This window comes from Talpa occidentalis, unplaced genomic scaffold (assembly GCF_014898055.3).
Source record: "Talpa occidentalis isolate TD23 unplaced genomic scaffold, MPIMG_talOcc4v2.1 talOcc4.10, whole genome shotgun sequence".
Classification (NCBI taxonomy): domain Eukaryota; kingdom Metazoa; phylum Chordata; class Mammalia; order Eulipotyphla; family Talpidae; genus Talpa; species Talpa occidentalis.
The window spans coordinates 56,156,677-56,168,348 of record NW_023600993.1 but is presented as its reverse complement, the minus strand read 5'-3'; the positions used below and the strand labels follow the sequence as shown (position 1 = coordinate 56,168,348).

The following is an 11,672-nucleotide window of genomic DNA, read 5'->3' as shown; positions in this document are numbered from 1 at the left end:
TCTTGGAGAATGATCCATGTGCACTTGAGAAAAATGTGTACTCAAATTTTTGGGGCGTTAAGTGTTCTATAGATGTCTGTTAAGCCCATGAGCTCTAGATCCTTATTTAGAGTTTTAGTGTCCTCACTTATTTTTTGTCTCGTTGATCTATCCATTGTTGATATTGGTGTGCTGAAGTCTCCTACTACATATGTGTTTTCTCTGATGTCTGTTTTCAGAGATGATAATAGTCATCTGATATATTTTGGTGCTCCTTCATTTAGTGAGAATATGTTAATGAGTGTTATTTCTTCTTGAAGTATTGTCCCCTTGATCATAATGTAGTGACCGTTGGGGTCTCTTTTTACATTTTTGAGTTTGAAATCTGTTTTATCTGATATAAGTATAGCTGTTCCTGCCTTCTTTTTTGGTCCATTTGCTTGTAGGATTGTTTTCCATCCTTTAACTTTGAGTCTATTTTTGTCTTTTGTAGTTAAATGTGTTTCCTGGAGACAGCAAAAGTTTGGGTTTTGTTTCTTAATCCAGCCTGTGACTCTGTGTCTTTTTATTGAAGAGTTTAGTCCATTTACATTTAGAGTTAATATTGATATGTTAGCATCTGTATTGCCATTGTGTTTGTCTGAATAGCCAAACCCTGAATAGCCAAAGCTCTCCTGAAAAAAAAAAAGAAGGGAATGGAGGTATCACACGCTCAGACTTCAAACTATACTACAAAGCCATAATCATCAAAACTGCATGGTATTGGAATAAGAACAGACACACGTACCAATGGAACCAAATAGAAAATCCAGAAATAAACCCACATATTTATGGTCAGCTAATCTTTGATAAAGGAGCAAAGAATATGCACTGGAGGGCCTCCCCTAGTGGTGCAGCAGTTGAGCGCTGGGCTGTGAAGCTTCCCACAGCCTCTGCAGTGCTGGTTTGATCTCTGGCCACCAGCAAGGGTCCCACATGGTGTGACAGACCTCTCTTGCTGTGCTCCTCTGCTCCGCTCAGCAGTGTATTTCATCAGTCTGCCTGTTCCATTCCCTGCTCTGGCTCTAGTGAACTCTCTCACCCTTCCATGTTTCTGCTTGCACCCAGTGCTTGTATATATAAATAAATAACTCTTAAAAAAAATAAAAAGAATATGCACTGGAGCAAAAAATATTTGTTCAATAAATGGTGCTGGGAAAACTGGGTCACTACATGCAAAAGAATGAAGCTTGACTACTACCTCACACCATGCACAAAAACCAACTCAAAATGGATTAAAGAACTAGACATAAGACCTGAAACCATAAAATACATAGAAGGAACTATAGGTGAAACACTACATAACATGCACCTCAAGGACATCTTATAGACACATCACCCAAAGCAGTGATAGTGTAGGCAAAGATAAGCAACTGGGACTACATCAAATTAAAGAGCTTCTGCACAGCAAAAGAGACAATAACAAAAACAAAGAGAAACCCCACAGACTAGGAGAACATTTTTGCACACAACACTAATGATAAAGGACTGATCACAAAAATCTACAAAGAGCTGATGAGACTCAACAAAAACAAAGAAAATAATCCAGTCAAAAAATGGGCAGAAGAGTTAAAAAGAAACTTCTCCAAAGAGGAAATGCAAATGGCCAACAGGCATATGAAAAATGTTCAACATCACTTGTAATCATTTCATCACTTGAAATGCAAATCAAAACTACAATGAGATACCATCTTACACCAGTGAGAATGGCACATATTAAAAAAACTAGCAACAACAAATGTTGGTGAGGTTGTGGAGAAAAAGGAACTCTCCTGCATTGCTGGTGGGAGTGCAGACTGGTCCAATCACTACAGAAAGCTGTGTGGAGATTTCTTGACCTACTAAAGATAGAGCTTCCATATAATCCAGCAATTCCACCGCTAGGTATTTACCCAAAGGACACAGAAACATCAATTCCAAAGGGCACCTGCACCCCTATGTTTATAGCAGCACTATTTACGATAGCTAAGCTTTGGAAACAACCCAAATGCCCAAAAATAGATGACTGGATCAAGAATATGTGGTACATATACACCATGGAATATTACTCAGCATTCAAAAATGATAAACACATGCAGTTTGCAGCAACATGGATGGAGCTGAAAGGGATCATGCTCAGTGAAATAAGCCAGAAAGAAAAAGAAAAATATCGGATGGTCTCACTCATAGCAGGAATTTAGAAAACCTAAATAAGGGACCAGGAAAAAAACTAATTAATACAAAGTAAAAATCAAATCAACAAGCAACTATAAACCAGAGACACATGGGGGGGGTGGAAGGGCGGGGAGAGGAAGGACTAGGGTCAAAATAAGGGGGTGTGTGCAATTGTATGGGGAATATAACCAAAATGAAAATGCATACATTGTGCAAAAATGAAAACTGATGTAAGAATCATATAAAATAAAAAAAGAAAATGCATACATTGCACAAAAGTGAAAAATGATGTAAAAACATATTAAATAAAATATTTTAAATTAAATAAATAAATAAGCAGATATAAAATTGCAAGCATTTTAGATTTACTCTGAGTTTGAGAACTTCATTAGTGGCAGGAGTAGCCTGAGTGGACACAGGAAGCAGCTTGAGACGAGCAGTGGCCTTCCCCCAGATGGAGTCAGCCTGGCATGCTCTTAGAAAAATATACTTGGTGTTGCTTTGCAGTTCTGAAAACAGTATGATTGGGGTCTTCATCGAAACAAAAACCCTCCCAAGTCAGGGCCCTGCATGCGGTTGAGAGGAACCAAAAGAAACGGGAAATGAGAGTCTAAACCCCAAAGCCACACACCCAAAGGTAAGGAGAAGTCAGGAAGCTTGCTTCAAAGGAAAGCAGTGCAGATGAGGGAAATGGCAGTGTTGTGCTCTGAGCAGGGTCTCCTGCGAGTGGGAGGAAAGCCTGGCAGCCCCTCTCGGAGGGAACAATGGGTGGGGCCACATCCTAAGCCACTGTCCATGTCCTTGATGACACCTTTTCTCCAGGCCTGGGCTCTTGATTGAGGATCTGACTGTTCCTGGGGGTGCCTCTGACTCCCATTAAGACACCCCTTGACCAGCACAGGTGACTGACCACACTGAGCCCTAAGCCCCCTGCCTGCCCTCAGTACTCTCCCCATTGATGAAGCCCTGGTACAGCTCGCCAGTGCTGTCCTCCAGCACATGCCCTGTGCTCCCCGCCCATGCTGGGGATGTGCGCATGCCTTGCTCTGTTCTCTGTGGCTCCACTCATCATCGCCCTAACTCTGCAGAGCTCTTCCTGACTCCCCACGTTTCCTGTTCCTGCCCTACCTCCATTATCAATAAAAACCTACAACCCAAAAATTGACAGAGACTGAGTAATTAAAATAGTAAAAGTCATGTGCATAGGGAATTGCTTGTTAAAGTGAGGAGGGACCACTTTTTGTCCCATGACTCCATCTCCCATAGGCCCCCAGAGAGAACATGAGGGTGCTCCAGAATACAAGAAAGCCCATTTTCCTAAACTCTCATCTGACTGAAAAGTTTCCAGATTCCTGGTTTCTGAAAGTCAGAATGGAGGTAAACATTGGAGGGAGGGTTTAGGAGCAACCAGATGCTTCCCGATCCAGAAGAGCCAAGTGCAAAAGAGAGACGGAAGATGAAATGCATTACCTTTACTATAAAATCTTACTCTGAACAGAATGCCTTACCTTTTATGGAACACCAACCCATTCCCGAAGTGCTCGGCTATCCAGTCTTGGTTTTTGCTGTTCTGCTGGCTCTGGCGCATGCATCTGTGACCTTGGAACGGGAGCAGATGCTCAGCCAGGCTTTATCACAGCAGGTGATGAGTGGAGACAAGATGTTCCGACTTCATACATTTGCCAGTGTGATGGGACTATCAAGAACACTGTTTGGGGCCTCTCTGGTGGCTCAAGGGGGTAAAACACAATCTATGAAGCTATCCACAGCCATTGCAGCATGAGTTCGATCACGGCCGGCCAGGGAGCAAACCACATGGCGCAGCAGACCTCCCCTGACTTGCCCGCTGCTCCCCTCAGCAGTTTATTTCCGTCAATCTGCTTGTTCCCACTCTGTCTCTGGTGAATCCTCTCATCCTTCAAACCTCTGGCCTGTACCCCAGTTCTTGTATGCATAAATAAATAAGTAAATCCTTTGGGAAAAAAAAGAATACTGCTGCCCCTTGGGAAGTGGACTTCTGCTGTGGTCAACACTCCCTGGCCCAGGCCCAGAACTGCCAGCCTGCTCCAAGCCCTTCCATTGGTCCAGGAAGAGACTTTGAAACAGCAAATGGGCACTGCCCCAGAGTTTGGAGGGTTGGGGCAGTGAAAGCACTTTCATCAGAAAAGGAACTAACTGACTCGGTAAATCCTTTGTCTCAACATGAATTCAGTGGATCCTGTCAGAGTAAAGAACTATATTCCAGTGTTTAAAAATAAATAAGGGCCTCCCTGGTGGCACAAGGGGTTAAGACGCAGCCTATGACACTGTCCGCAGCCTCTGCAATGCGGGTTCGATCCCGGCCAGCCATGCAGCTACCCACATGGTGCAGCAAACCTCTCCTGTCTCGCCTGCTGCTCCCCTCAGCAGTGCACTTTAGTCAATCTGCCTATTCTGTTCCCCATTCTGTCTCTGGTGAATCCTCTCACCCCCACACCTCTGGCCTGTACCCAGCTCTTCCATACATAAATAAATAAATCTTTAAAAAGAAATAAAAATAAAAATAAAAATAAATAAATAAGGATCTAGGTAGAAAGCTAAAGCTGAAAGTCATGTCCAATCTGTCTGAAAACTGTACTACACACCTTCTTTTTGGCCACAGAACTCCAAGATCCAGCCTTCCTGAAAGCCCTGCAGTGGTGCAGTTACAGCCTCCATCCCTGCTGATGGGCACAGCAAAGTGATGCACAAAGAGGAGGTTCTGGGAGCTATTCCCACCCACTGAAATAATACCCTCCATCTCTGAAACACAAGCAGCATTATAAACCAATGTTACCTTAATTTAAAAAAAAAAAAAGATAAAGAATAAGGAGTACTTAGCAAAAAAAAACACCCTCCAACACACACAAGACCAGAAACTGCCTCCCTAGTCCCAGGGGCCACCTGAGGCCCTAGACCACCCACTACATCCGCCTCCTGTTGACCTAAGTTACCTACATTGAATCTCTTTCTTAAGTTTCAATCTAATAAAAATGCATTTATTCTTCAAAAACTTTTATAATAAGAAGAGTAGCTGACTAGCAACAAATCTTGGCCTTTAGAACTTAAAAGCACAGAGCACAGGTCAGAGCGGGCATTGCTGGCATCGCACTATGGCAAGGTGTTCAGCAGGATAGCCCGGGGAGGCCAAAAACAGTTAATATCTCATAAAATCTATGTTCACAGGAGCTAATTACTCTCTAGAAATATCTACTTTGATATAAAAATGATTATATATAATTATAGTTATTACCTTTTTCTCTACTTAGGAGATTTCTGTGACTTCCTGCTTCTGGTGAAGTAAAAAATTCCCCTACAGATGGTTTCCTGGTGGAATTTTTTTAGTCACTGCAGATAGCACTCCTCAGAACTGCAGAAAACAGGGCCGGGCTGTAGGCACTCACCAGATATTTAGCAGATATTTTATTTTATAAGCAAAATTGGCAGTTTTCCAAGAATAGTGCTTAGGAGCCCTGTGGGGGAATCTTACAAAGGAAGCAGATGCTTGTCTTCAACCATATCAGACGAACAGAGAGAAAATGCCAACTTCTAATGGCAATGGGGTGAAGAGAAGGCTCCATTCCTCTGAACAAAGAAGAGGCACTAAAACGCCTATATGACCAACTTTTCAATGGATTCCATCAATGGCAATAACATGTTAACATTACCATATAGATTAACATAGTGATGGCTTCTGAAAAATTTCAACACCATAGATTACTAACTATAGAATAACTTTTTCTCAGAAAACTTTTTCTCTTCTTAATATGGTTGGCTGGTGATGGCTTCTGAAAAATTTCAACACCATAGATTACTAACTATAGAATAACTTTTTCTCAGAAAACTTTTTCTCTTCTTAATATGGTTGGCTGGTGATGGCTTCTGAAAAATTTCAACACCATAGATTACTAACTATAGAATAACTTTTTCTCAGAAAACTTTTTCTCTTCTTAATATGGTTGGCTGGGTATTTCTGGGTCATCACAATGTCTTTTATGACATCGTGGCTTGTCACACAGGTAGAAACTCCATGGTGGAGAGGACCCTGGCTGTAAGGTAAAAATCAGAGATCTAGACAGACCAGGGAGACAAGCCCCTATTCCGAGGATCATAGCTGTTAGGAACCATCCTTTACAGGCTGTGTAAGTCCAGGGTATCCCAGAATTCACAGAATAAAAACCCTCTGCAGAGCTGATGTCCAGCAGGTGATGTGGGTTCAAAACTCCAGGGAAAAGGCTCTCTCCAAAAGGAAGCCACATCAGGTCTTTCTGCATGAACACAGACATGTGGATAGTATGACTTCACTTCAGGGAAGACTGTATATCCAGACCTGGTCCAACTAGAGAAGAACTTCATCTCTCAGACCCACACAGAAGCTTTCGAGCTTGAGCACCTCAGATACTGTATGGCACCAGCTGATTGGAGGCTGACACACAAGGACTCCCATGGGGACCAGAACCCAGACCTGGCACAGATGAGCAGGAGCTCAAAGTTGTAATGTAAAAACACTGCAGAGTCCCCACACACAGGTTGGAGTGGAGGAGGGAAGGAAGGGCGGGATGTGGCCATGCATCAGTGCCCTGCTCAGATACCTCCACCACCTGGGCCTGCCCGGATCCCCACCTGGGCACCAGGTCTCACTCCATCAACTAAGTGAACTGCTCCCAACAAGAAGTCCCCAAATAGTTGCCTGTTGATTTTGATTTTTACTTTATTATAATTAGTTTTTTTCCTGATCCCTTATTTGGGTCTTCTAAATTCCTGTTATAGGTAAGACCATCCAGAGACATACTACAGGGGGAGAGTAGAGAGTAGGATCAAAAGAAGGGTGGTGGGAATTGTATGGGGACTATAACCAAGATGAAAATGCACACATTATACAAAAATGAAAAATGATGTATAAAATATATAAAATAAAATTAAAAAAAGAAGTCCCCAAATACTCCTACCATGTTTTCTGGGCAAAAGGAGTCACCCTGAAAATATTCAGACCATCTCCATATGGTGCCTCACTTATTGAAGTTGAGGTGTGAGGTGTGACTAGGGCCTCCATGTACTTGGCTAAAAGTCAAGCTCTGAGGGTTTGCTATAAAGTCACATATGGATTTGGGATTTGTCCAATTACCTTTCTTCACACAGTGAACTAGCACCGAAAATCTCACAAATAGGGAACTCAGGCCCTTCCAAAGCCCTGCCACTTTCTTCTGCATTTCAACATTTTCTAAATGTTGTTCTAAAGTGCAGACTGCACTTCTTGGTAGTCCCTCAGCTGTGTCTGCTGGAAATTTTTTTTTGATATTTATTTTTATTTATACAAGAGCTGGGGTACAGGCCAGAGTCACAGGAGGGTGAAAGGATTCACCAGAGACAGAGAGGGTTGCAGAACAGGCAGACGACCAAAATACACTGCTGAGGGGAGCAGCGGGTGAGACAGGAGAGGTCTGCCTCGCCATGTGGGATTCTCCCTGGCTGGCCAGGAATCAAACCGGCGCTGCGGAGGCTGTGGACAGCTTCACAGTGCTGAGTTCAACAAGCTGCGCCACCAGGGAGGCCCTCTGCTGGAAATGTTGCAATAATTATTTGTTAGCAGTTTGCTAGAAATCTTCCTTGCTCTTACTCTGTATTTTATATATTCCCTATGAATAATTTTCATGCTCAGGATCTCCAACTTGTGAATCTAACAATGACCATGTTTAAATAAATCTCAAATTACCCTGTGACTGGAGCAAAAGGGGGCTGACAATCATAACTCTCCACACACGGTTTATTTTTCCTAACTCCCTCACTACAATTAACAGAAATTATTTCCTTCATTCCAATAAAATACAGCCAATCTTTGGTCATTAAAGTATTTGGCAATTTGAATTGATGGTTGCACCTTTGCCAGTCTTGAAAATCATTGCCTCATTGTGGCTTTAGCTATTAATTTGTTAAACTAAAAACAAATGATATCAGAAAATGTGGATTTGTATCTAAATCATATATGCATACACATCCACACATGAAAGAACACACAAGCACTCACACTTGTGCACATGCACAAATTCACACACAAACATACATTCCTGGAGGAAGGCTGTTCCAAATGGAATAGGGAAAGTATCCCAGATCAGAAATCACTTCCACTGTCTCATCAAGAAATGGACTCTTGTCCAACAACAAATATTCTGACTCATCAAAAGCAGCTAATGTGCCACATGACAAAAGAAGTTTTTATTTTTTTAAGTCTCTGGTTTCACATATTTACCAGAACATCTTCCTCTTCTATTCTCTGAGGCTTTTTCTCAACCCCAGGTTCTAGGGTCAGGCTGGACTTCACCTGCAAGACATGTTTTACTCCAGCAAATCCAGAATGACTGGATCCTCCTAAGCACACAGGGTTGTGACTCCCGTGCATTTGCCAAAAGCAGAGCGCCCTGGAGAGTCCCTCTCATCCTTCTGCAGGTGCGCTTGGCTAAATGAAATGCCTGCAGGTCAACACAAATTATTGAAATAATAATCAAGGGAATACGAATGGATGACTTGCCGTTGTGTTAGGCACTGTAATTTTGCTCTCTCTATACTGCCAGTTTTAGATACCCCTGGAGTTTAGAGAAATGGCTCTGTGATCTGAAAATGCTGCAGTTTCCCCACCCCATGCCCAGGCTTCAAGCAGGACCTTAGGCAGTTCCCACAAAGGCAAGCGGGGAGAGGCCCTTAGCACCATTGCTCACATACGCCCTCTACACTGAGGAGCGAGCTTTCCCAGTCAGGGTCCATGTCACCCACTCAGGAGCTACTCTGTCTCCCCTGTGAGGGGCAATTAAGAAGGGGCTGAGGTGATGGTGCACAGGTGCATTGGTGAAGGAAATTCTATGGGGACTACACCTGGTGGGGAGGGGAAGCAAACATTGCTTAAAAATAAACGATGATATAAAAAAACATATAAATTAAAAAAAATAATAAAAAAGGACCATCTCAAAAAGCAGGACATCAGACTTCATAAATAACCCTCCCAAGCAGTTTTACTAGTGTCCCATGGCCTCAATCACATGCCTTCTAAGACCTCGCCAGGTTTGGTCCTCTAAATATCTGGATTCCTCCCTTTTATCCTACATCCTCAAACTCAGGAAGTAGCTGCACAGTTCACTCATTAAGTGAATAAGGTCCTCTGCATTGAGAGATATTTGAAATTTCATTGAAAAAATAAATGACAACATAACCATGCAGCGAAGAAGCACATGCTCGTAATAAAAGGAAAGCAAATTCCCAATATACAGTTACAATTTCTCACCAATCAGATTGGCCAGGAGATTGGCCACCTATAGCAGTGCCAAGACTACAAGAAATGATTTGTCCCACCTACCTAGGGGTAATGCAAGTGGCACAATTCTAATGGAGGGGAATTTAGTTAGGAACCATGAATCTGCCCCTTGACCTAGCAATGCCAAAAATATTCTAACCAAAACTTTAAAACTTTAAAAGATACACGCTCAGAGTTACTCATAGCACACCTAACAAAAATACAAAAAAAAAGGGGGGGGGCAGAAGAAAAAAAAGAATGCCAAAGCCTCAAAACAATCCAAATGTATATCAATAGGGATTATTTAGAAAAGACACCACACACTCATTTGACGGATTGCGATGCATCTGCAAAGATAAATGAGATATCTGCTTCATAGTGGAGCAGAGAACATGGTAAGAGGTCACCGTATACATCAAAACAATGAGAAAAGAAGATAAATTGCATTTTACTTAACCCCCATCAGAGAGATAATCAGGTGCATAGAAGGTAAATTAACTAAATTACAGAAGGGTTCTAATTCCCTTCCCAGATGGCAAAAGACCAATGACCATTTTCCTCCTTGAGGTCATCACAAAGCAGTAGATGAGCAAGTTTGCTGGAATGAGATTTAATGGGCTGAAATGTTGGGGTGGAATCTGGAGAGCCCTAAACATGGAATTAGCACAAATTTCCTCCCAATTCTCTCATGTTAGGCTACAAAGAGGAGAGAGGGAGATCTCCATAGTTTCAAGGTAGTTAGAGCCAAAGCTGCTACTACAGAGAAGAATCTAGTGTCACCTGCAAGATGCTTGAAACAGAAATAAAGCCACCCATATATACACAACTTATCTTGGACAAAGGTGCAAAGAATATGCAATGGAACAAGGACAATTTGTTCAATAAATGGTGCTGGGAAAACTGCACCACCATAAGCAAAAGAATGAAACTTGACCACTACCTCACACCATACACAAAAATCAACTCAAAATGTATAAAAGAACTGAACATAAGACCTGAAATCATAAAATACATAGGAGAAAATATAGGTAAAACACTACAAGATATACATCTCAAAAACATCTTTAAAGACTTATCCCCCAAAGCAAAGAAAGTAAAGGAAAAGATAAACAGCTGGGATTACATCAAACTAAAAAGCTTCTGTACAGCTTCTGTACTGATTGGGAGAAAATTTTTGCACTTCATATAGCTGATAAGGGACTGATCACAAAGATATACAAAGAACTCACACAACTCAACAAAAACAAAGTGAACAATCCACTCAAAAAAATGGGCAGAAGAACCTAAAAGACACTTCTCCAAAGAGGAAATGCAAATGGCCAACAGGCAGATGAAAAAATGTTCAACATCCCTCATAATCAGGAAAATGCAAATTAAAACCATAATAAGATACCACCTTATACCAGTAAGAATAGCACATATTTAAAAAAATTAGCAACAACAAATGTTGGTGAGGATGTGGTAAAAAGAAACACTACTACTCTGCTGGTGGGAATGTAAACTTGTCCAACCACTATGGAAAGCTGTCTGGAGGTTCATCAGTCTACTAAAAATGGAGCTATTATATGACCCAGCAAATCCATTCCTAGGGATCTAACCAAAGGACACAAAAACATTGATTCAAAAGAACCCCTGTACCCCTATGTTTATTGTATCACTATTGAATATAAGTAAAACCTGAAAACAACCCAAATGCCCCAAAATAGATGACTGGATCAAGAAAATGTGGTATATATATATATATATATATATATATATATATATATATATACTCACAGTGGAATACTATTCAGCAATCAAAAAAGATAAACTCATGCCATTTGCAGCAACATGGATGGAGCTGGAAGGGATTATGCTCAGTGAAACAAGTCATGAAAAATATTGGATGGTTTTAGTTATAGGAGGAATATAGGGGAACCAAACAAGGAATCAAGGAAAAACAATAATAGCAAAAAAAAAAAAAAAAAAAAAAACCACAAAACAAAAGTAAACAGACAGCTATAAATCAGAGGCATCTGCAGGGAAGGAGGAGGGAGAGGAATCAAAATGAGGGTGGGAAGAGCATAAGGGACTATGGTGATGGTGCACAGGTGAACTGGTGGTAGAAATTCTATGGGGTCTACACCTGAGCAAAGAAAGCAAATATTGCTTTTAAAAAAATTAACAATGATGCAAAATATATATAAATAAATAAATTTTT

At 41.4% G+C, this 11,672-nt stretch overlaps 1 long non-coding RNA gene across 1 annotated transcript; it reads right to left on the bottom strand.

The window, feature by feature from the left end:
• Positions 1-551: 551 nt before the first annotated feature.
• Positions 552-6,262, bottom strand: LOC129145876 (uncharacterized). The gene is made up of 3 exons (XR_008552006.1): positions 5,444-6,262; positions 3,681-3,771; positions 552-653 (listed from the first exon to the last, which is right to left on the bottom strand). It is a non-coding gene; the product is annotated as an uncharacterized LOC129145876 (long non-coding RNA).
• Between the last annotated feature and the right edge of the window lie 5,410 nt (positions 6,263-11,672).